The following is a 24,323-nucleotide window of genomic DNA, read 5'->3' on the forward strand; positions in this document are numbered from 1 at the left end:
TCATTACAGAAAAAAATATATATATATACACACATATATATACACAAGTATATATTGAGTATCTGCTATGTGTAATCCAGATTTCGAAGATAGCAAGTCCTAAATTAAGCTATATAATTAATGCAATCCTCATAAAATACCAACAGTTTGAGACATATGACAAAATGATATTAAATTTAAGTAGGAGGCATAAATATTTGAGTCTATTCTTAAATCCAGTAGAGCTTATATTATTGTTCGAGAGACACAAATGTAAGCAAACATAAAAGTAAAATATATAAATTTTAGGTGGTGAAAAGTGCTCTGGAGAAAAGTTAAGTATAATAGGTGGATATGGAGTACTATTGGTGGGGCTTTAGTTTTAAATAAGGTCTACAGAGAATACCAATGCAGTCAGTATTATTATTTTCATTTTATCTTACACTTCCAAGATTTGTCCATGGCTATCTGATATTCAGTAATGGTTCAGTAAGAGTTTGGTTTGGGTACTTAAGATATTTAAATTAAACTCAAGTACAACCATCCTGAAATATAAAATCAAACCAACAAAATAAAACAAATGTCTCTGATAACAATTCATGAAATCTCTGTTAAATACCTCATTGGTCAAAAAGAAAATCAAAACCTTGATTGTGCAATGTTTGTAAAATAACAAAAGTAAACAGTAAGTTTCAGAACAAATCAGATATATCTGCTATTAATTACAGCACAATTCCCATAGTATTAAACTCTTAATTAAGAAAGATTAAAAGGATGAATTAATTATTTAAATCAAGTTTTTGAAAAAGATCAACAAGTGGGAACTAAGGGAAGTAGAAGGAATGATTTTAAAAAAATGAAAACATAAATTTATACATAAAGCAGAACCTATAAATGAATTCAAGACCTGGTTCTTTAAAAAAAAACAGATAAAATATATTAGATTTGAAATAAAAATGAGGACATAAACTACTGCACATAAAGAAAAAATCAAATTAGTTATAAATGAGTATCTTACATATTCTCTCTAATTCTATTTGAAAGCATAGACAAAATAAAAGCTTTTCTGATTAAAAAATCCCATAAAACCCAGAATTAACTCAAAAAGATGTAGGAAAACTAAATAGTCCCCAAATCCAAGGTAAAAATTGAGAAAAGTGTTAATCCCCAGAAACATCACACTAAGAAGGTTTTACATACGAAGTCTTCCAAATACTTTAAAGCTTGAGAAAGTAATAATTCTAATTATGTTAAATATTTTTTCTCACATAAAAAGTTTAAACTGATATCAAAATCTGCTTAATGATAATAGAAAGGGAAAAACAAAAATGAACCACTTTATTAACCCATGAACACAAAAATGCAAAACACATTATTGGCAAATAGAATTAGAGCTATTATGAAGGATGACTTAATTTTGGAAAAACTAGTGATATAATTTACCATATTAAAAGATGCAGAAACATATGATCAATTTAATAGATGATAAAAATGCAGTTGCTTTAAAGCAATATTTATTTTTAATATAAAACTTTAAAAATGGAAATGGAAACTTCCTTAGCATGAGATAAATGCATGCCCAGTTCAAAAGCAAGCATCAGGCTAAATAGTGAAACACTAAGATACTCCTGTTACACTCAGGAGAAATACAGATATGCTCTTTTACATCATTATCATTTATTATTTTTCTGGAAATACAGACATTAGATTCATTGGACAAAAAATAAATTTAGATTTATAAATATTGTGAAGTATGGGCTAAATTTTAATTTTGCAAGTGATAACAATTTTATACTTGAAAACCCTAAAAGAATCAACTAAGAACTATTATAAAAATAATTTAGTGAAATAATAGATTAAAAATAACTAACCAAAAAGTTTTCTATATACAAAACTATCAATTTAGAAACACATAGTTTCTATATGTTCTATATAACAAGTGGAATAAGAAAAATAGTATTACAAAGATATATTCCAAGAAGATATTCCTGTAGTGAAGAACTACATCTGCATGGTAAATGAACATGAAAATTAGGTATAGAATTCCTTACATGGATATATGTCATTGTTAATGAATTTCAAGAATGAATAAATAATTATTCAGGCATCAGAAAAAGCTAGTCACTTCCCAAAGAGACAAAAATCCAGACAGACCTCAAACTTCTGCATAGCAACACTCCATGCTCAACTATAAATGAGAATTGTCTGCACTGTGCTGTCCAATATGATAGTCACTAATTATATATGGCTTTTGAGCTCTTGAAATGTGGCTAATTCCAACTGAGACATGCTCTGAGTATAAAATACATGCTGGATTTTGAAGACAGTATAAAAAATTTTTAAAATCTCATTAACCATGTTTTATGTTGATTACATGTTAAAATGATATTTTAATTTATTTAATTTAATCAAGCAATGATTATTTTGACTATGCAATGAGCAGATGAAAAAAGAAGAGATTTTCATATGTGAACACTAAGTTCTGTTCACTCTTCGAAGGCTCAATATGAGTACAGTGACGCCTGTGATAAATTTTAAGCTCTAAGTTCCTTTGTCATTGCTCCTGGCATTGTCAGGGAATTTAAACTGTCACTTCTTCTGGTCTGACGTTCTCCTTAAATAGCCCATTTATTAATGCTTATTTGAGGGAAATTTTAAAATTCTTTTTTGTTTTTTCCTCCTGCATATTTAAAGTCAGCTTAACATTGTGAGGACTCTCAGGCAGTTGGGTTATTCTGCTGTGTCATTGGCGGCTTAGTTTTCTGCTTTGTCTACATGCCTGTTAAATTTTGTCTAAATGATAGATTGCAGTATTTTATTATTTTATCCAACAGATAATTTCACTATGTTCTCTTCTCAATTTCTCTGATCTACCACTTTCAATATATGTCTACAGAAACCTTCACTCCTTACTGTGTCTTATATGCAGCAAATGGGAGATTCGTTCATATTTGTAAAATTTCTTAGATTCTAAAAACATCTTTAATATGAAGAGGAACAGAATTCCCATTATGATTCAAATAAGCAGAAGGGATATAAATGATCTGAAGCAGGTTTGTAAGTTTAGTTGGTGACTGTCTATGTGATGTAATTTCAGGAATCTCACAACACTAAAAAAAAATGACTGAAAACATTCTGTTCTACATAATGGGATGTAGAACAGAATCTGTTCTACAGATTCTGTTTGTCTTAAGCCCTCTGATCAATGTTAAAATGTGCACAGACCTTCAGTTAGATATGTAAACATATTATATATTAAGGATTTCAAGCAAATTGATTTAAGAGGAAGATTGAGTGGGGTAAGAGACTGCAGGAGGATTGGGGATAAGCTAATGTCGGGAGCCGAGGAGAAGGCCATGGAGGAGAAGAGGCTGGGGACACCAGACACAAACAATTCCCTTTGATAAATGCCAGCTCTGAATATCTCACTAAATCTCCTAAAAAGGAAAATGTGGCCAGTAGTGCCAATGTGGATACACTGAAGAGCAGATGGCCCATAATGTTGTCAATTTTTAGTCAGAAATGTGACGCATGTTTTAAATTTGGGGATAGGGTATGAGAAAGGAAAGCATCTTTGCTAACACATCGCTGAAACTCTCTCGTGGATCTTGGGCTTCTTTTTACCTGAAGCTGGGCGGAATGACTGTGGCGTCTTCCTGAGCTGTCTGAGGGGCTTGGGTTTTGGATTCTTTGAAGCCAGAATCTCTTCTCTCATCCAGAGGTTCTTCCCCTGCCTTAATATCTATACCGCTCGTCACTGAATTTCAGGGCTGTATGCTCCAGAGGGAGGTAGGCTGAGAGAAGGAGGCTGGAAGTGGTGGAAATGGAAGACTGTGACTCTGTGAGGCTGAGTGTTTTGGACGGGGCCTCGGGGAGGGGATTCTTGTGCTCTAACCCCAGGCCTTTAAGGCATAGCTGGTGGCTGCACCTGTTTGGCCTTTATCAAAAACACTGGCGCGCTGCACACCGCCGGGGTCTTTCTGAGAGGAGGTCAGTAGAAACCCATGCTGTTCTTTACCAAGCTTGTGCCTTTGAACTTGTAGGTATCTACTGATTGTATCAAAATGTCGTATGTCCCTCATCTTCAGTTGAATGTCCCTCATCTTCAGTTTAAATGTTCCATACCCCATGTGGTATGTTAATTCATGATCAGTTCTCCCCAAAAGAAAATCGATTAGGGTTGAATATACACAAACTAGAAATGCCCTTCTAGAAAAGGTTAGTATGCTTTTCTAGAAGGGTATTTTAGTAACTTTATAACATCACACTCATAGTATCTTAGGGGAAGGAACCTTTGAAATCATGGAGTCCTATTCATTTGGCTCGTAGATGAAGAAGCTGGGGTCTGGATGGGTGGAGTGCCTTACCCAAGGCTTCAGAGCTAGACAGGAACACAAATCTTTGAGCCCCAGCCCCATGCTTTCCCTACTACATCACACTGCCCTTGGTGCCTCTTTGCAGTGACTTACCCCACCTCAAATAAAAAGGAGAAAATGCTTCCCTTAAAGTACTCTAAAACGCCAAGTACTTGCTATAACTATTTGGCGTCACCAATCAAAATATGCAAAACAATCACACTTCACTAAGGAAGATCGGCATTAGCTTCAGCATTCATTACACATGAAACACTACTGTAATTTATTTGGAATCTGAAAACAAATATTTAAATTTTACTAAAGACATAAAAAAATTGAAAATCTACAAAATGAAAGTTGTCTTGAAGAAGTATAACGTAGGAATCCAAAGAGAAGACATCTGCTTATGTTAGTCCCTGCTTACTCCGCTATCTGCCTACCCACCTGTTCCACTAGCGAACTTGTTCTTACCATGTCCCCTCCCTGCTCCTTCTTAGCGTGACACAGGCTTATGAATTCAAGAGGTTCAATTCAGTTTATTGTCCAGTAAAGTTCTGCTCTGCATGAGCAAAATGATTCTTTAATTAAATGTACTGTCATGCATATTTCACAGATTATCTTCATTTTTCCTACTATGACTCTGATCTCCACTGCTTTCAAATCTTGAGATGGTTCTCTTGACTTTTGGTGTCTGATTCAGGAGACCATCATTCCCCTTAAACCAGTTTACCTTGCTCAAGCCCTCACCTCAGTATTCTACCCTGAAGTGGCCTTGGGGCTTGAAGTACCCTGGGTGAAGATGTTTTGCATAAAGAAGACAATAGGTATAGTCACATACTTTAAATTTTTTTAATTTATATTTTTCTAAAGTAATACTCCACGTTGCATATTAGATTCCCTGGGGAAAATATTCAGATTGAGATTTTGGGGGGAGTTTATTGGGAGTGCTCTTGGGAACCACACCTGTGAGAGAATGAAGGAAATAGGATGGTCTAGGGAGAAATTGGAGGCAAGAGAGCTAGGCCTTAATACTCTCACATTAACCAATATTGGATGTGAGTTGCCTCCAGAATTTGGGGTTGGGAGGTGTGACCTAGGACAGGGAGGCTCTCTTTAGCTTAGATAGCCTTCTTCAGCCCAGGGTGAGGCCCAGAGATAAACTCAGGTGAAAGCATGAGTGGTAGATTGAGTCCTGAGGTTGATCTAGACAGGACACCCCAGCATCCACAAGAGCCCACCATTCATATTGCTCAGATATGGAAGTTTCATATAACACACTCAGGGAACAGCTCCCCCTGTATCCTCTTGGGCTTTTCCTAGGAAAATTACGAGAAAAGTTTAGTGGGATGAACTATAGCTCTAGCTCCTTCAGCTGGTCTCAAGGCCACAACGTAATGTGTCCGTCTTCTACTAACCTTCCTAAGTTCCACTTACGTTTGGCTTGTACCTCATAGTCTGTATGGCTCACTTGCTAGGATGACTCAGACCCTAATCTCTGTAGGCTCTGAGCCCTGGATAACATGTTCTTCACAGTATATGCCTGTGAATTTGCCCCTTTACAATCAAAATGGTGCGAGAGAGATGCTGATAAAGTTCATCTGGGTGCCAGCATGTTCTTCCTTATGTAATAGCCTTCATTATGTAATAGCTGTCCTGCTTATTCCTGATGATTAGGCCAATTGCCCCACCAGGATGCAACTCCTTGCCTTGCCAAGTGGTCTCAGTACAAGAAACATAAAGGGAATGGGCAGCGCCTATAGCTTAAATTTCAATGGCACTCTTACTATGTACCATGATGGAAGCATTCGTACCTGGGAACCAGAAGTTTTAAACCTGCAGAGCCCTGTGTTGAGGGGAAGAGAAGCACACATTCCTCAAGTGGGTCACTGGGAGTGAGGGTAAGCTGAGCCACTCCTGTTTCCACCCTTTGTTTCCTGGACCTATTTTTCTATCTGTTGGGAAGACACACAATTAATAGGTCATTGATTTAGAGTGTTATATAACATTCTGTAGGAAGAGCCCCCATTTTCCCAGGGTGTTACTTGTGAGCTGGAGCTTCAGCTGTGCCTTCATCAGGCCATTCCATTGTTCTACCAGGTCAGCATCTTCTAGAAGGCACAGTAAGCAACAGCACCAGTGGATTGCCTGGTCATGTAACCATTCCAAAGTCTATAGGATTCTGTGTCAGTGGATCGAACACTGTGTAAGCTCTTGGAGCATGAGCATAGATAGGCCCTGCAGGCAGGAAAAGCAAACCCATACTTGGAAAGTATGCTGATGCCATACAAGTTGAGTTGCTGCCATTCCAGTGTAAAAAAAAAAAAAATCCAGTCTGATCAACTAGCCAAATCTTTATCAGAAAGACCTTTTCCATGTTCCTTTACTGAAATACTGGGGTTTGTTGTTAGGAAAAGAAATTACAGCTGGGCCTCTCCTGCTTTTCTTGTGTTCTTATTTTAATTCTTCCACTTACAGCTCTGTAATTTTAGGCTAGTCACTTAACTTCTTTGACCTTAAGATTTTATATCATTAAGTGCATCATCCTTCTTCTTCTTCACACATTTATTGTGAAAAACCCAGACACTCTACTAATGTAGAAGGGATAGTTTTATAGTGATATCATGTCTAGGGATAAGAGAACAGTACAAAGGGGAGAACTAGAGAAAAAACAAAACAAAACAAAAAAGCTTTTCTTTTTTTTTTCTTTCAAACTGTGTACCAATTTGCCTAGTGTCAGGATCTTACACATTTTACAGAGAAATAAGGAAAACACAACTCATTGGTTTTGTTTCAGAACAGACGGGGCTGTGCCTGCATAGCAACCAGCAAAAGATGGAGAAGGGCAGGTTTCAGATGATGGCCAGATGCTTGCTGATATTCACAGTGTAAACAAAGCAGCTGGGTGGTTTACTGAATCTCCCATTCATCACCAAAACCCTTGGCCCTGTGTGGACAAAATTGTAAGTTGATGATGGGGAGAAAAATAATCCATATAGACAGAAAAACAGAATTATACATAATTCCAGTCTGGTATGTTTGAATGTAAATGTCTCTCTGTGTACTCTCATAATGACTGGGAGTCTTAGGCAGTCTATTATAACAGCAGGGGCAGCCATAAAGACAGTAGGGATATAAATGATGACAGGATAAATAGTCTTCCATTCTACTGCAGATCATCAGAGGGGAGCCTTTTAAAACAGAGTATTCTATGAACATTCCCAAGTTGGTGTGTCTGTACTTATTTCATCTTACACTTTTTCAAGCTATGGTCTCTCCAGAAGACATATAAATCATTGCAATTACTAGAGGAGGAACCCATAGACGCTTGCTTCTTTTCATGGTAGCTGAAAATGACGAGACTAGAAATACCCTTGAGATGTGATGCTCATGAGTGAAAAGCCCCAGGCACCTGAACTAAGACTTGAATCAATGCATCCAAATTGCAGAACGGGATGGGATGCTTAGGGGATTTGGGCTCATTTATCCCCTACCTTCAACCATGCAGAGAGAGGAGGTAAACCAAATATTTGTCCAAAGGGAGGAGGAAGTAAGCCTTCTCAGTCCCTTTTCTTTCTTTTCCTCTTCTACTTCTATAGCCTTGTGGGAACTTTGGAAATGTGATCGCTTATTGAAAAATTAATTTATCCAGGGTTATGATTAACCAGACATTTATCAGGCAATCTGTATTTTCTTTTGAAGTTTTTTCTTCTGAGCTATATTTGTTAATATCAATTATTAAACACACATGAAATAACTTGACTTGAAATACAGTATAACTTTATTGTAAGTATTTGTTGATCATTCATTGTGTGCTTGTATATGTACTAGGCACCCAGGAACTTACAAACTGCCTGGAGAAATAGCTCCTGGTACTTGCTGTCTCCTTTTCTCTCATTCACTACTCAACTTCCTGCAGTACAAGCTGATTGGTCTCTTGGCAAGGTCAATGATGACGTCTTTGTTGATAACTTCAATAAATAATCCTTATCTTATTTGAACTCTCATCAGCATTCCACGATGTTGACCAGTTTCTCCTTTAAAAGCCTCTTCCCTGGCTTCTAGGATACCATGCTACCTGGCTTTTCTACTACTTCTCTCTGGTGCCTCTTTTCTGGTCCTTAGCATGTGTCTCCCTCCTCTGCCAATACCTAAAATGTTGGTATTTTCAGGGTTCTTCTCTAGGTGCCCTCCTCTCCTTTTTCCTCCCTTTTCCTCTCTCCTCTCTCCTCTTTTCATTCTACTCAACTTCCCTGAGTAATCAGAGCCATCCCAATGGCTCTGCAATCCCTAATCCCATATGTACCATACAGCCCCTTATATATCTGATTATTCTTAAATTTATGTCTTCATCTGAATCTTCACACCTGGACACCATCCTGTATATCAAATTGCCCCTTGGATGGCTTGCTTTGCTGTCTTACAAGTACTTCTGTTATAGTATAATCAAAGAAAAATTCATCTTCTCCCACAAATTTGACTCATCTGTTTTGCATTTTTCACTGAATGGCACTAAAATCCAACTCACAGAATAAGCCAGAAATATGGGTGGCATGGTTAACTCTTTCTTCTCCACACATTTGACCAGTTACCAAGTTCTATGAATTTTAACTAAGAAACATTTTAAAATATGTTCACATGCTTCCTTTCCTCTATTAATACCCCAATCTGAGTCCCAACATTTCTCCCCAGATAAAGTCTTCATTTTAACATGCACAATTTGGGAGAGAGGACAGATACAGTCATTTTTAGGAAAAAAGTCTTAACGTTAGCCAAACTGGAATAAACAAGGGTTTGTAGAATGGGCCACAGCATTTCTTCACATTTCTCTTATGAGTACCTTTCAGTTCACATAGAGTCGGCTTCCCATGGAAATTTGAGAAGCTCTTCCATTTCTGATTTCCTCCTCTCTTCTTTATTCCCCCAACTATCCCTTTGGTTCTTCTCTAGTACCTTCAACTCAAGTGCCTTAAATTCCTTGAGGTTCTGATAATGGCTCCTGCTTCTAATCTGTCTGAGTGGCTATAGATCCTTTTTGTGTCATAGATGAAGAAATCTTCAGGTATTTCAGATGCTTCAGACCATACTAGACCACTTCTGTTTTGTCAGCATTGAGTGCCTCTCTTGGCATAACTTTTTCCCTATTACTGTACCACCAAGTCTTTCTCTCTAGGAGTCAGAGGATGAGAGAAGGCAGTGTGACTTCAGTATTCTGTTAATGGTTCTGCTCACCTCCTGATTTGCTCCTGTTCAATATTCTCTTCCTTTTGCCGTCAGAATAAGCCTTCTGAAAGGTAGGTCTAATCATATCACTTCCCTACTTCACATTCCCATGGCATCCCATTACCATTAGGGTAACCATCAACTTCTTAAAATAGACTTGTCTACTTCCTTTCACGTTGTCACTTGCCACACCCTTCTTCTTTCTCTCAGCCCCAGCTAAACTGGATTCTTTCAGGCTCTATGTCATCTAGTTCTCCGTTAGCTCCAGTCCTTTGCACATGCTGTTCCCTCTGTCCTAACGCAGACCTTGGAATCATTGCATCTCATTCTTTGGCTCATCTCTAGATCTCCTTCTTTCTACAAGAGGTAGGTGAAAATGAATTGCAGTCTCATTTGGGTATTTGTTTATATCCTGTTTTATGTTTTGTTTTGTCTGTTGAATCCTCCTAATAGCAGCAAGCCTGAAATTGAATTTCTGGTTTCCGGTGAATAAGAAAAGTGCCTTCTGCCTAGGGAACACTATTCTTTTCTGTGCTCTGTTGGCTGATGATTGGCTTCAGGTGGCTGGCAGGATGTAACTTCCAGCCAGGGCCTTGCTGGGAGTTCTCCCAGCTGTGGGAGTAAAGCCAAGGGCCCCTCCTGTGTACGTGCATATGAGGACAGCTATAATGAGCTAGGAACTGGTACTTTATTCTCAGTGTTTTTGTTACAGAGATGTGGATGAGGGATTGTTTTAGCAAAAGGAATTAAATACCTGTCAAGATACTCTGCAGCATTAGCATGGAAAAAAACTCACTCCTAGAAGTTTTCTGAGCTTAGATTCAATGAGTAGTTATTGGCATCATTATTTAGTAGGAGAATTTTTATTCACAGAGTTGATACATATCTCAGGTTCCTAATTTAAATCTGTGTTGTTGTTTTTTTTTCCTGTTAGCAAGAAGGATGTTATTATCTGTTAGATTCAATGGTGGAAGCAAAACAGAAGGAACCAGAGAATACAGCATTGTGAGTTCAAGCAGTAACACTATTTAGGAAAGAAAGCAATCTCAGGAGAAAGAGTTGAGTAAACTTGATAGGTTTTCTGATTTATCCTCTTCACAAACGTATTCCTACATCCCTAACCAATTTCATTTTCTCTCTACCTTCTCTATGATATGCCTTAAAATCACTTTAATCCTTAAAGAAGCAGAGTTAGCACAAAGGACTCTATTTTGGCCAGCTTTATAAATGATTCTCATGATTTTTCCTCGAGTTATGATGGGTCTGAAGGAAATTAGCAACAGAAGACAAAATGGGAGACACCATTTTACATCTAGGAAATGGCTTATTTAAATACTTACTTTTTTTAAAGGCCATGTTAGCTTCTTTCTTAGGAGGTGTTGGAATGTGAAAAAAAATATGAAGAGGTTTTACGCATTTTTCTTTTTTCTTTTTTTTTACTTAACCCTCATTTCAGAAGGTTATAATGAACTCTGACCCCTCAGCAATGTGTATGTTTGAGCCCTGCTAGGTAGCATGGTACAGACATGGACTCTAAAAAACCTCAGAGTGTCTGTTTACCAAGGAGAGTCAAGTGATTCTTGAAGCTCCCATCCAGCTCCTGAGAGTTCTGCAGTGTTGAAGTTTTATGTCCAATTTATGATTATGTTACACAGAGATACTGAGCTAACACAGGCAATGAAGTCCAGAGGCATTAAGCATGTTCATTTAAGCAGTAATTTCTGTCTTATCTATTAACAAACTTTATTAGAGGGGTTAGCAAGTTGCTAAAATGAGACCGATTCTGGCTTAATTTTATTTCATTTCCCTTGTCTCCGCTTAAATGAAGGACATTAACTAGCAATGAATTGTCCAGGCCTCTGGGAGAGGGATGGAAGGAGAAAGAAGAAAAGCAAATGTCCAGTTTCTCCCTGAGACTGGACAGACCTCCTCTAGGTAATAGGCATTGGCTCTGTCTTTCTGGGAGAAGCCACAGTTATATCTGGAGAGTACAGGAAAATACATAATAAGGGAAGAATACCATATATTGTTTTCATTGCAGTTGAGACAGTCTTGATTGTTGTTCCTGCGCTCCTTAGGCTCGGAACTGGGGGGCGGGGAGCGCGTGCAGCTTGGGAGTAGGATGGAGCATCTGGGTTGTATGTACACAGCATTATGCAAAAGTCTTGTATGCCCACACTTCAGACAATTCTGACAGCTGCTGGGCCAAACTATTTTCCAGTATAATTATATAAAGCCAAAAGCAGTCAGCAATTGTATTTACCATTGTGAATTGTGTTCCAAATCTTATTCTCTCTGAGATATTCATTTTAATGAGCTAAAGATGCTCACTTAAAAAAAAAAAGGTTTTGCACATAAGTATCTTCAAAAAAATGTTTATACTGTATGCTAGCATTACCACATTTGTTCCAGAACATATTTTGATTCCTAAGTTAAATCCAACTACAGCCAAAACTCAGGTTTGCAATATGTCAAAATGCTCTATTACAGGTATCTTTTCCCTTAGTGCTCACTGAGAGTTGTGCACACCTGCATTGTAGCCATAACTCTGCTGTCTTATAATTGTGTGAGTCTTCCCTCCGTACCAGGGGTTGACATACTACGGTCTGCAGACCAAATCCTGACCGCTCCCTGTTGTTGTTTTTTTAATAACGTTTTATTGAAACACATCTCTATGCATCTGTTTATGTATTTATTGTCTATGACTGCTTTTGTGCTACAGGGGCAAAGTTGAATAGTTGCACCAGAGACTGTAGGGTGAGACCCTGGTGGGAAGGAAACAAGGAGAATAAGCATGGAATCTTCAGGGATTCAAATCTTAATGCCTGCACTATCTGAGTGATTAAAGAAAAGTCAGTATAGCAGAGCAGAGGAACTGAGTCACCTACAAATTACATCAGCAGAAAGGGTTCCAGGAAAGATATATGCTTAGGGCCACCGTTGTAGAGAGCTGAGCCTTTGGGAGAAGATGAAAAAGGCCTGCTTGCTTATACGTTTTGGTCCTCTCTTTCAGTGTTAGTAGTAATTAAAGGTCTGAGTGTGTCTTTTGCCAGGCAGGGCTTAATGGAGGGTTAACCTGGGCCAAGGTAAGGCCTTGGGGGTGGGGTGGGGATACGGTGGAAGGAAGCAAGGAAGGCTGCTTGATTATCTCTGGGTCAAGCCTCAGGGCTCTTTAAATTCTCTGCTGGTCGGCTTAAGTGGGTAGGGAGAAGGTGAGTATTTAGAACAGAAGCCCTGGTTGTGGTAACGACTGCACATTTGGTCGGTTTGGATCCTTTGTCATCTCTTGGAAATCACATTGAGGCAGTGAGGATGTGGATTTGGGGTGATACTAATTGAGCTGAGGGAGCCTGAACATCTGCCAGAGCCAGCAATAGGAAACGTCAACAGCTGGCAAACGACCTACAAATACTGCCTGTCTGAAATTGCAGCAACAATAGCTTTTTCACATAGTGGGTAGTAAATAAAAGAAATTTATCCACTACCCTCCAAAGGTTTCTATGAGAAGAATAACAAGTGACAGTGATCCAAGAAAGAATCACTTACTAAAGGGGAATAATGTGCTCAGAATATATTTATAAAATGAATATATTGTAGGGTCACCGAGTATACTGACTGTGGCAAACACTCAGCCCCCTAACAAAATATTATAACTTCTGCAGCTAAACATGTACACTAGTTACCATATATATATATATATATATATATATATATATATATATATATATATATATATATAGCAGGGTGGCTCATTGATTTGGCTCAGCATATAATTTAATTTTCTATTATACGTTTTTTTTATTTTTAGAGATGAACTAGAGTTCTAACATTATGAGTCTCAACCAGGAGTTTGAAGTATTATAATCAAATGATTTCATAGTCTCAAATAACCTAAAGCTGTTCCTAGATTGTTTATTGATTCCTACTGATTTATTTCCTTGTATTGTTATTCTTCTCATCTGCCACTGTTCCTCCAACCAGAGAGCACGGTGGCCAATGTATATCCACAAGCAAGCACCGAGAGGAGATAGGTAACCTGGAAAGCTTCATTAAATTTCCAGGACAACAGAGTCAGAATCACTGCACCAGGTTAGTCATTTACTGAAAGGCAAAACGATTTTGCTTTGGATTCTCTGGTTACCACCTCAGGGGTCCATAGAAATCTTCTGAGCCCTTTATTCTCACTCGTTCTGTTTTTCTTGAAGGATGAATGCACTAGGTTTGTTTTTATTACAATTTGACTCAGTAAACTCTGAAATTACAATATGGGAAACATATAATTATGGAAGCAAGCAAAGCAATAATCATTTTGTATAAGACACCAAAAGCTTACAACTGTGGCAATTAGTGTGGCACACCCAGCTGAGATTACATTTGCATAGCATTAATGCCAAAGTGATGCTTCCATGTGGCTCAAAGAATGGAAGGAATTATCATCCAAAATTACTTGCAAATGATAAGCTACAGAAAACCAGCAGGGTCTCTTCAGTGACCTGGCAAATTTATGTATCTTCCCTTCTGAAACCATCACTTGCTTTAGGTTGTGTGTGTGTGTGTGTGTGTGTCTGTGTGTCTGTGTCTACACCAGTGAAGAATGGCTTTCATAATATTTCTACCATGAGTTTTTAAAGCATTGTTCATTCAGATAAACGTCATATACTGTTGTGTTCTCAGAACATCTCTTTAAGGTGAATATGAAGATATTTTTGCTTTCAAATGTCTTCAGTGCTCTAGATAATTCAGGCCTAAGACAGCCTGACATGTTGTTATCGCTGAGTGACATGAACTCACCTTCTGATTCACATTTTTTCCCTAGCGCAGGAAAAATCACTTTTTCCCTGCCCTTAAAGTCCTCTGTTTTTTTTCTATTTTTTTATCCTAGCTCTAAATAGAGACAGTTTTTTAAAATACCAAATTATATTTAGTCTCACTTTTACAATATAGGTGAAGCAGTTTATATCTGAGCCCTTCTCAGGTTTGATTTAATTACTTTTTAAAGTCTTTGGAAAATAATGTCTGCATACAGTGAGAACCTTTCCTTAATGACAGCAATAGCTAACGCTTAGGAATCTACTGCATCCAGAATACTCTACTGAACCCTGTAAGGAAGCTTGTATATAAGAGGAAACTGAAACTTAAAGAAATTTAAATGATTTATTCAAGGCTACATTGCCTAGTAAGTGTCAGAGCTGGGATTCAAACCCAGGCATTCTGGCTCTAGTGTCTATATACTGAATATTGCCTTGCTAGAGCTTGACTGCAGTTTTTGCTAGCGGTTTTTTTTTTTTTTTTTTGGTTTTTTGGTTTGTTTTGGGGGCTGTGCTGCGCAGAATGCAGGATCTTAGTTCCGTGACCCCTGCAGTGGAAGTGTGGAGTCTAACCACTGGACAGCCAGGGAATTCCCTTGGCTGCATTTTCTACATGTAGGTGGATGGGAATTTCTGTTTAACTAAGTAGTGGTTAGCGTAGCAGATAGGTAAGAGGGGGTATGGGCAGGTGGGGAGTATATGTGGGTCCTCGATGCCTTCCAGCCAGTGTGTGCAGAAGGAAGGGAGTGTCAGAGGGTTTCTACATAGTTCTACAAAGGTCTTCTAAACCTCATGATCATCCTGGAAAACTTTGAAAGAAATAACAAAGGGAAGCTCTGTAGCTGCTGGATGTCTTGATTTTGTAATCCTAATTACAAAATATTGTGCTTTTGAGGGATTGATGTTTGTCTTCCAAATTCTCTTTTCGCATCTTCACTGAAACGTGACCAACGTGGTCTAAGGCCAGTTTGTACCTTTGGTAAGTGCACAAAGCCCATCTTCTGTTTTGACAAGGTCACATAAGTCTTGGTGGTAGTTGTATTTCTATATAGGCTTATAACCTATTTTCTTGTCTTTTCCATTATATTCCCCTTCTATTATTCTTATGTTTTTCCCTAGCATGTTGTCATGCAGATGTTGTGCTAAAGAGTAACAAGGGAGTGAAAAGAATCTATAGGTCCTGTGTAGCCACCGGGATAACTCAAGCAGGCTGTCATGCTATGGATGCTGGCCATGATGTAGCCATGCACCAGACATATGGACATGAGACTAGTCGTGCCTATCAAAGCATGGCCCAATAATGATGACTTAGAGGTCCCACACATGGAGGACAGTGCACCAGTGCTCCATGTCACCACAGTCATTTAGACAGACCTACTTTAATATCATTGGAAAAGGTAAACAGAAAGTATTCTAGGCTGTGGAAAAGGAATGTTGTTCTTAAAAAATGCTATTCAAGATGCCTCCTGGCCAAACCAGTATACTCATGAAAAGTTTTGTTTCCAATTTCCAGGATTACACAGCTCTTTGTATTGTCCTTGCCGTAACATTTTTCAACATGTAGTGGAACTCATATAAAAATTAAGCTATCTGATATCATCGGATCCTGTCTGAGCCCTGTAGCAATTCTGTAATTACCAGTTAGTAAACGCCTGTTCTGCTATGCACTTGTGTTTACCTGACCATAGGGCTGTAAGAGGCCAGAAAAATATAAAGTATCCTCAAAATAATCCCAGTTTGATATTTACAAAGACAAATATCATGATATGTTTGTTCCAAACAAATACACACTTTTAACCCTTTAAACTGCACTAAAATTTTTTGCCATTCCGACTGAAGCCAAGAAATGAAAATAACTGTAATTTCTTATGGCAGGGAGTTCCCTGGAAGTCCAGTAATTAGGACTCGGTGCTTTCACTGCTGTGGGCCCTAGGTTCAATATATATATATGTATGTGTATGTGTGTATATATATATATAGATGTATGTGTGTATGTGTGTGTATACATATATATATATATACACATATACATATATATTTCTTATGGCAGTAGACATTTATCCCTGGGAGTTTTGTATAAATTATTTTTGACAACCTCAATGAGGGAATAAACTTATTTCAAAGAATTTGTAAACCTTGCCTCATGTTTAAAAGCTGGAAATAGGGCTTCCCTGGTGGCGCAGTGGTTGAGAGTCCACCTGCCGATGCAGGGGACACGGGTTCGTGCCCCGGTCCGGGAAGATCCCATGTGCCGCGGAGAGGATGGGCCCGTGAGCCATGGCCGCTGAGCCTGCGTGTCCGGAGCCTGTGCTCCGCAACGGGAGAGACCACAACAGTGAGAGGCCCGCGTACTGCAAAAAAAAAAAAAAAAAAAAGCTGGAAATAAGTCACTTTTTTACTTCGGCAGCTGAAAAGTTTGGTTTACCTTGTATTCAATTAAAACCAGATCTTTTATACAAAAACATTGCTCTGTGATGATTTCTTACACCTGTCTGTATTAGTGGGATTGTTTTGTATTGTACTATTTTGAGGAGACAATTTGGTGTCTTACCTTTCAAACTTCTGAATATCTATTTTCATTTAGTTATCTGGCAGTCTAAAGTGGGGCCCTAGTCTAGGCAGTATGTATTTGTCACTGTAAGTTGTGTAGATCATATAATTAGTTTTTTATTTTTCTTTATATAGAAGTCTATTTATTTGGAACTTTTGTGGCTCTAGTTCTGGGGCATGAAAAGGATTAGTAGAAGCAGGGCCTACTATTAACAAAATTGGAAAAGTCTAGAACTTTACAGTTAAATCCTTTAGCTTTTTCTTTCTTTTCTTATTCATTCAGTAAGGCCCCATCTTACTCATGGAGATACGTCAGTGAACAGAGGTGTCTGTATATCAGCTTCCTCATAACCTTTTCTTCATTTTTTGCCGTCACTCCCTGTCTCTGTCCCTCTTCTAGGTTCTTCATTCACAGAACAGCTATTTTTGAGTATCTATAATGTCCTAAGTACTACCCTAGTTCCCGGTGGTTTTGTAGCTTTCTCAAACTGCTTTTAGAGAAGGAATTGCAATAAGTCATATAGTCTCAAATGTGAATTGAAGTCAACTTTAGCTCTCTCTTTCAAGGATAATAAATCTGAAGTCTTATTTGATTATAGAGGTATTGGATTTTACTAACGGAATTTGGTATTAATTAGGAAATGGCTAAATTATTGGTCTTAGTATCTACTGTCTATGGGTAAGTGCATAGCTCCTCAGATATTCACACCTAATCAGAAGTTTGAGTTAAAGGAATTTCAGGAATCTTGCTCTGTTCCACTTTTACTTAACAGGGTGGAAAAGCTGACATTTTATTTATTTATTTACAACTCTATGCCCTTTATTTTATTTATTTATTTATTTATTTATTTATTTATTTATTTATTTATATGGAATCTTAAAAAAAAAATGGTTATGAAGAACCTAGGGGCAGGAAGGGAATAAAGACACAGACCTACTAGAGAATGGACTTGAGGACACGGGGAGGGGGAAGGGTAAGCTGGGACAAAGTGAGAGAGTGTCATGGACATATATACACTACCAAAAGCTGACATTTTAAATTGCCAAATACCTCACATCAAATCTGTATGAAAACGCCTATCAGAACCTGGCTGTTTTTTTGTTTTGTTTTGTTTTGTTTTGTTTTGTTTTTTGTTTTTTGGGGGGTTTTTCTGGCTGAGCTCCATGGCATGTGGGATCTTAGTTCCCAACCAGGGATAGAACCCATGCCCCCTGCAGTGGAGGTGTGGAGTCCCAACTACTGGACCAAGAATCTGGGTTTCCTGACTGTCTGTCTGATGAGTTTTACTCTTCCATGTTGAGTATGGGGAGAACCTAAAGCAGAATGAGCCCAGAGAGAACTAAAAGGTGGAAAATTAGACCCAACCTGGAATTTGTAAGTATTTGTCCTGGACAAGAATAGGCTAATGGGAAACTTCAAAGCTAGCTGCATTTAAGGGTATAAACAGCTTTTACAGTAAGAATTGTGATGACTAACACTATTGATTGAAGGCATAAAAAGAACAAATATATTTAAGTTGTACCATGAAGATTTGGGTGAGGTATAAAAAATTCCCTGAAATTAAATGTAAGAAGATATTTCTGGAAGAAAAGATGGACCTATATTTTTGAGAGATATTGAGATATTTTAAAAAAATAACCTAGGTATCTAGGTGTGTGTGTGTGTGTGTGTGTGTTTAGTTGTAAACCTCCTGTTCAAATGGAAGGAAGCGCATTATATAAGTCAGGTGAAAGTGGAGGTGGACTTAGAATCCCACTTGCTTGTGGTTCTCTGAATTCTGCAGAGCACAGTCTGAGTGAAAAGCAATGAGCCAGATCATCATTTGGCCAGAATGGATTTACCTTAGGGCAGAGAGTAGCTTTTATGACAGTGCTCCAGCTCTGATATTCCAGGAAGGGCTCTCTGCTTGCATATCAAGAGGTAGTTTGGCAATGTACATGATATTCTGCAATCATTGACTCATGCCCTTTCATTTCAACTAAATTGAATAATCAATGCTCAACATAAGGCCATGCACACAGTGGGTTCTTGACAAATATTTGCTGAACAAATGCTGTTCTTTGGTACAGTAGAGAGCTTTAATTCTCTAAATGATTTGGTGAGAAGCAGTGACAAGTCAGTGGCACAGAGTAAATTTTGGCTTCCTATCCTCTCTAGACAGTATATTGGATTTCACCCATGAGATGGCTGCCAAAGATACAATTTTCCCAGCTCTGTTTGTGCTTATAACCTGGGCAGAAGCTGGGATGGCTGCCGCAGCAGAAACATGAGGCACAGACCCAGGGCCAGCCTGACTCAGTCAATATCTTCCCACTCAGCACCTCAAAAATGTTTCCTGTGTTAATCTCTTTGGACAGTAATGAAGGAACGAAGGATATTTTTAAAACAGTAACTTATCAGTATGAAGCAGATACCCAAGTGTGCTCTGGATTGGATGCAGTTTACACCAGAACTTTCAGAATTGATTTTTTTCTTTTCCTGGCCTTATATAAATGTGGGGAGGTGACTCCAAGGCATTATGGATTTTTTTTGGATATTGACAAGTCAGTCTACCATTGAATGTGCGGCTTTGGAGAGCCGTAAATAATTTTCTTGGATTCACTGACTTTTAGGGGACTGACAAATATTTTCAGAACTGCCATATAAAGAAGATTGTAGTGTTATGACAAAAACATTTTGCAATTCCCACACTCCCTGCTCCATCCCCATGACGTATGTTTTTTCGTTGTGCTTTTTTTTTTTTTTTTTTTTTTTTGCGGTAGGCGGGCCTCTCACTGTTGTGGCCTCTCCCCTTGCAGAGCACAGGCTCCGGATGCGCAGGCTCAGCAGCCATGGCTCACGGGCCTAGCCGCTCTGCGGCATGTGGGATCTTCCCAGACCGGGGCACGAACCCGTGTCCCCTGCATCGGCAGGCGGACTCTCAACCACTGCGCCACCAGGGAAGCCCTCGTTGTGCTTTTATCAGCATTTTTTATTCTCTTTATTTTATTTATCATGTAAATAGCATAAAATAACAACCAAGACATAAAGAACAAAGAAGGAAGTTATCTGAAATATCACCACTCAATTATAGAAAATGTCTTAAATTTTCATTTTTCTTTATAGACACTGTGTTCATACAAATACTATATAGTGTTAATAAAAATGTAGATAGAATTATGTCTTCGTATGCTAAAATTGATGTTATGTATATTTTCCATGTTGAATGATTTTCATAAGTCATCATACTAGTGGTTATATTCTTTTGGTAGATATATCTTAAGACTTTCTCTGTTATTTGATGCTTATTTAGAGAGTTTCCAAGTGTTTCTATGATAAAATCACTGAAATGAGTACTTTAACATATATCATTTTTTCCTTCTTTTAAAAGCACAGCATAGAGATAATCCCTTGCCTAAAGAAATTTACATTTTAGTGACGATAGACATGAAATAAAACAAGTGGGTAACAGTTGCTATAGCAGCTGGGTACAGTGAGAGAATGACAATGGTAAATTCCTAAAGGGTCAGAATGGTTTCTTTTTTTTTTTTTTTAATGTATAAAGGAAGTGATGCTGTTACTAAGTCTTGAAAATGTGTTGATTTTAACTAGTTATGTGAAAGCAGAAGGAATTACAGACATAGGGAGGCGCTTGTGCAAGGACATGGACGTCCGGGAAATTCTGGGAACTGTCAGTCATTGGCAGCAAGGCAGTATGAAGGAGGCTCAGCTCCACTCAGGTGAGACACAGATGATGAAGGGCCTTGTGCACCCTTCAGGAAAGGTCATGGAGGCTGAATGAAGCCTGTTTCCTGTATTGAGAAATGGGGGTCACAGAAAGGCTTTTGTGCCCAGGAGCCCCACAGGGTCCTGCTCAGTATCACCTCGAATTTTGTCTATTGAGCTCTTTCTGGATTAGAATCCATATGGATTTTCCATATCATGTAGATATTAGCTCTTTGTACAGTCATACTTGACATTTATTCTTCCTGGTGCATTTTTAAAGCTATTTATTTATTTATTTTTGTCCAGTGCATTTTTTGTATTTAAAAATTTTCAGTTACATCTATCATGAATTCAACAATTTTAAAACAGTTTAATGGTGATGCTTTTCCTTTGTTATTTTTTTTTCTTTTGCATTGAAATACAGACAGATTAATTAAGAGGAATTGAAGGGCTAGTGGTAGGGAGTCCAGTTAGGAAGCTATTATGCCAAAGAGATGATGTCCTGAGGGCCTGGAATAATGAAAGGAGCAGTAGGAATAGAAAAGAGGAGATGGATGTAGGAGTTACTACAGAGGTAAAATTTATACGTTTCCATAACCAACTGTAAAATTAGGCAGGGATGTTTGGAGGCTGAGGTTTTAGACAATGGATAGAAGGAAAGAAAACCAGCATTTTAAGCTTTTACCATATTTCAGAAAATTTATGTTTAATCATTCAAAAGAATTTATTGAGTACCTGCTATGAGCCTGACATTGTCCTATGTGCTTGGGAGGTATTAGTGGACAAAGCAATGATTCTTGCCCTTGTGTAGTTTACTTTTTAGGGGTGAATACAGATGATAAACAAGCAAAAAATAACAATGGCACATAAGTAAAGTATACAGTACATTAGAAGTCAGTGTGATTGCTATTCTCTGCTTGCTTCTCTAGATTTATTTCATCTTTTCCTCTTCCTGCCCAGAGCTCTGGAAGTCTGACTTTTACAGATGAATCAATGGGTTCTTTTGCCTTTGGGCCTCCAATTAAGTTTAACCAATGAGAGGCAACAAAAGGAGATCAGAGCTCAGGAGGAGAATGGGTGTTGTTCTCTCCTCCTGCTGGTCAAAGTGTTGATAATGGCTGGGCTTATCTGGCAACAGGCTCAACTTCTGTAAGATGCCTTCTCCTACAGGTTTCTCAAGGTTCCAGCAAACTGCTTCTCCCTTCCTCACCGTTTTAGCCAAGACTGGCACTAGAATTCTGCTGTTTCTCACCCTGATATGTTTCAACATTTGTAGTTAATTTCCCATTTATTTGCCCAATAGCACCTTCAATCCCCTCACCCCCCATTTGAGCATACCATTTGTTTTCTACCAACCTTGACTAGTGTAAGTGATAAGTACCAAGTGAAAAAAAAAAAATAGAGCATGGTAAGGGGGATCAGGATTGTCAGAATTGAGAGGATAATTTGCAGTATGAATAGGATGGCTAGTTGGGTTTCATTAAAAATGAGACATTTAAGCAAAACCTGGAAGGAGTTGACGGCATTATTCAAGTGGATATCTGGGGTACGATCATTTCAGGCTGAAAGAGCAACTATAGGTAATGTACTAAGAATGGTGTGTCCTATTATGTCAAGAAACAGTGGAAGGCAGCAGGGCTGGTGCATAATGAGTGCACTGGATTGTAATAGTAGAAGATCAGAGACCATGCAGGAATTGAAAGTCATTGCAAATAATTTGGCTTTTACTCTGAAACTGGGAGTCACTAAACAGTATTAAACAAAGGAGTGACATGATCTGACATACTGAAACAGGATAGCTTTGGATACCTAGTTAAGAAGAGCTGCAGGCAGGGAGAGGGATTGAAGGGAGGAGAACTAGTTGGAGATGATCATAGTAGTTTTCTTGGAAAATGATGACGACTCTATCCCTTGTGATATCAGAGAATGTGGTGCAAATTGGTCTAAGCCTAGGTATAATTTGGGGTATGAGAGAACAGAAAGAGTGAGGGATGACTCCAGGGTTTGCATCTGGGCCTACTGGTAAGCTGGACTTCTATCACTTCAGATAGAGTGCAGGGAGATCAGCTTGGCTTTGGACGTGCAGAATTTGAGATGTATAATTGCTATCTCCAATTGGAAATCACAAGTAGACAGACAGATATGTGATCTGGAGTAATAAATTGGGAGTCATTATATAGATCTGCAATACAATAGTCCACTTGCCACATGTACTAGCACATGTAACGTGCTCAGCAGTCTCATGTGGTTAGTGGTTGTTGTATTAGGTAGTGCACATATAGAATATTTCCACCATAGAAGAAAGTTCTGATGTACAGTGTTAATCTAGATGGTATCTCAAGTAATTAGACTGGATGAAATCACCAAGGGAGTACTAAGAGAAGAAGAGAAAAAACTGAAACCTGGGACAATAAAATATTAAGGGATCAGACAGGAGATGGAAGCAATAAAGACTTGAAAAGGAGTGGAAGTATAAGGTAAATCAGAAGTATTTGGTTGAAGTGTATCATTTCATCCTCGTAACAAAATTAAGGGGCTTCAATTATTTTCACTATTATTTAGGTGAGGAAACAGGCTCAGAGGGTGAAAGCACATGTTTTCTATCACACAACTAGTTTTGGAAAAGTTGGGATTTGAGACCAGAAAGAATGGAAAGCCTCCTCTGGGAGGGATCTAGCTGTATGTAAATATGATGATGGTGATTTCTCTTAGACCATGACAGCTGGGGTTTTCTCACCAAAGATGTCTCTTCTGGTAGATTCAGGATGTTGACTCAGGTCTCAAGGATCCGCCCAAACCTGCTGAATGTATTATGCTGACAACAGCTGCCTCCAATTATGACCAGATGAGAGAGAGTGTTTGCTTCCCTCCCATCCAGTTTTATTGAAATATAATTGCTATATAGCATTGTTATAGTTTGAGGTGTACAACATAACTATTTGATATTTGTATATATTGCAAAATGATTACTACAGTAAGTTCAGTTGACGTCCATAACCTCACATAGTTAAAAATATTTTTTTCTTGGGACCAGAACTTTTAAGATCTACTCTCTTAGCAACTTTCAAATATACAAAACAGCACTGTTAATTATAGTCATCATGCTGTACATTACATGCCCAGAACTTTTTCATCTTATAACTAGATGGTACCTTTTGACAAACTTCACCCATTTTGTCCACCTCTTACCCACCACCTCTGCAACCACCAATCTGTGCTTTGTGTCTATGAGTTTGGTTTTTTTTTTGATTCCACACATAAGTGAGGTTATACAGTATTTGTATTTTTGTTTGATTTATTTCATTTAGCACAGTACCCTCCATTATGCATAAGGTCCAATGATGTTGTCACAAGTGGCAGAATTTTATTCTTCTTTATGGCTGAAAAATATTCCGTGGTATATATGTATATATCATGTTTTCTTTATCCACTCATCCACTGATGGACACTTCACTTGTTTCCTGAAAACATGTCTTGGCTATTGTGAACAATGCTGCAATGAACATGGAGGTTCAGATATATTTTCAAGATAGTGATTTCATTCTCTTTGGATATATACCCAGAAGTGGAATTACTGGATCATATGTAGTTATACTTCAGATTTTTTGAGGAACCACTATACTTTTTCCACAGTGGCTGCATCAATTTATATTCCCACCAACAGTGCACAAATGTTCCCTTTTCTCTACATCTTCACCAACACTT

Source organism: Mesoplodon bidens (genome assembly GCF_964165515.1).
Source record: "Mesoplodon bidens genome assembly, chromosome: 14".
NCBI classification, from domain to species: Eukaryota; Metazoa; Chordata; class Mammalia; order Artiodactyla; family Ziphiidae; genus Mesoplodon; species Mesoplodon bidens.